The 2,421-nt window shown below is 39.8% G+C and overlaps 1 protein-coding gene across 1 annotated transcript in view; it reads right to left on the bottom strand.

Moving 5' to 3' along the window:
- Positions 1–210: 210 nt before the first annotated feature.
- Positions 211–2,421, bottom strand: part of TRPM8 (transient receptor potential cation channel subfamily M member 8) — an 84,558-nt gene continuing 82,347 nt past the window's right edge. The window contains exon 26 of the mRNA XM_035006563.1: positions 211–556. The gene's annotated coding sequence lies outside the window, so the exon portion shown is untranslated. The remainder of the gene's footprint in view (positions 557–2,421) is intronic.

Raw genomic sequence — 2,421 nt, forward strand, 5'->3', positions numbered from 1 at the left:
GGATAGGATGCGGCTTTGTCACCTCCTTTGATAGATAAAAAGCATAATGAGAAGTGAGAATAGTCTTTCCTGAGAAGAGCAGGGCCCTCTTGCTCTACCATGTTTTAGAATCTGCCCTGACTGGGGAGACTTTTAACAACATGCCGACTACTTAGCCACACGCTCCAAAAAGGGAAGTAGCAGAGAAGGGATTGAGCTAAACAACAATGGTATGGGAGGGAAGGCATGACCCAGATCTTATTCCCAGAAGAGATGTAATATGCACGGGTCAGAAGTAGGAAAAGTGAAGGAGAAGGGGGTGCAGGAACACACTCTAAAATGATCCACAGCGAGAACGAGTGATCGAGACTCAGGAAGTAACAAGGAAGCTGTCCTTGACGTTCATCTTCTCCTGTGAAACCAATCACATGTCTGTTTCTCAGATTTGAGCATACTGGGGTGATGAAAGCCATCTGCTAGGCACACGCAGGGCCTGAACAGTTCTCACTGCGTAGTCAGTAACAAAACTGTTCTTCATCCTTCCTTGACTTGTTCCCACCTAGATCTCTGATGTTACCTGTGAAACAGAGAAAGGACACTGTTTTAAGAATGGACTCCCCACTTCCGTGCTCAGGAGATGATTTGCTTCTAAATATATTGGTAATATACTGGTCATGAGTTCAAATACACCTTCAAAAATTGATTTTCTTTTGGTATTGAAGTGGCTATGAGACTGTTTTTTCTCTTAAAGATGTGAGTTCTGACCAATTTAACCATGAGAACACAATGACTACAGGTGAGGGACAGAGACTCGGCTTAGGCCAGGTGAAGACCTAGAAAGTTTCCGAGTGCTTGATTTGCTGAGTGGTTTCCCACTAATAAAAGGGTGAGTTGAAAATAAAGCTAAGAACTGTAATGATTTATTGAAATGAAGTTTTATTATGACACCCAAAAGAACTTCAAATTCTTTCACTGAACTAGAGTTTCAGTGTAGCAAATGCAAGAATCAATGGATTATTATGTAAGGATCAAGCCATTTCCAGTGACTGTCTTCCCCCACGGCCCTCAGGTCCTTGGGCCCACTATAAGCATAAAGCTATGAGAAAACAAGTGGCTTTGCTCTGTCCTCAGTTCTTAATTCCTTTCAAGCTTAGTGTGGGAGAAAGGGAAATATATGCACAACTGTCTGTTTATTTTATCCCAAGTTATTGGACCAAAGGCTGATTTAGGGATGGAGAGCCCAGATTGGCAAACTGATGAAGACCTGCCCCGATCAGCACCAGTTCACTTCCACCTACAGTTGGCATTCTCCTTCCTTGCCCTTACCCCCAAAAAGATGACCTTCACCTCTCTAGAGACAGAAGTATCAGAATAATGTTTTAGCAGCATGTAGATGGTTGCCTATAAAATTACATTTTCCGTGAACTTCTAAAGGATATGCCAGACAGACAACATGAAAAAAAAGAAAAAGAAAAAGAAAATGGGTCTTATATTGAGAAGACAAAAAAATACCAAAAAACTGGGCATATCAAATTCATTGTTTCTAAGGTATCAGTGGTTACGAATTTATGGGGTATCTCTTTTCTCATCCTCTTTCTTTCATGGGTGGCCTGCACAGAAATGGAGGAATGTCCTTCTCCCAATTCACTTTCATTCGCCAATTCATTAACTCTCCATATATTAATAAAAAATTAAATTTTATCAAAAGATAAGTCGGTAAGAAGCCAGTGCATTTGCTCATTTTACTCACAGTCAACACATCTGAAGAGGAACAAGAGTTGAGGACACTGAAGCTGTGAGAGGTGGATGTGCATCTCATTTGGGATATTTTCTTATCTTTTCTATCTTTCATGGTTTTTTTTAAATCATGTTTAATTTTTTTATCTCTTCCTGTTTTTTTAATGTCTTTCAGCTCATAAATTAAACAAAATGACAAATGTTTCAAAACTCAAATTATAATTTATTTTTCACTAAAACAATACTATTGTTTTCATAATGAAAGAGTTGAAATATATTCCTCCTAAATATGTAAGACTTGTTGTCTTGAGCACATCAGGAGTTCATGCCTGCCTTTCAGATTATATAAAACATGCATCAGTCTTGCTCTAACAAAGTCCCCCCTATATGATCCATAATCGTCAGAACCCAAGGAAAAGTATGGAGTGACCAGAAATATTCAAAGGAACCTAATACAACACAATCCCCTCCATGACACAATCAATCCGTGAAGAAAAATTCTGCAATGTAATTGTTTAGTGCATAGCTCATGATCGGTGTCTGAGCCTCAGCACAGGTCGTGACACAGGACTTCTCTGAGAAGTTAGTGGGCATTCAATAAAGATTAAGGAAAGGGAAGGAAGAGGAAGGAGGAAGGAAGGAAGGAAAGAAGGAAGGAAGGAAGGAAGGAAGGAAGGAAGGAAGGAAGGAAGGAAGGAAGGAAGG

Source organism: Mirounga leonina, unplaced genomic scaffold (genome assembly GCF_011800145.1).
Source record: "Mirounga leonina isolate KUSES-001 unplaced genomic scaffold, KU_Mleo_1.0 Mir_151, whole genome shotgun sequence".
NCBI lineage: Eukaryota > Metazoa > Chordata > Mammalia > Carnivora > Phocidae > Mirounga > Mirounga leonina.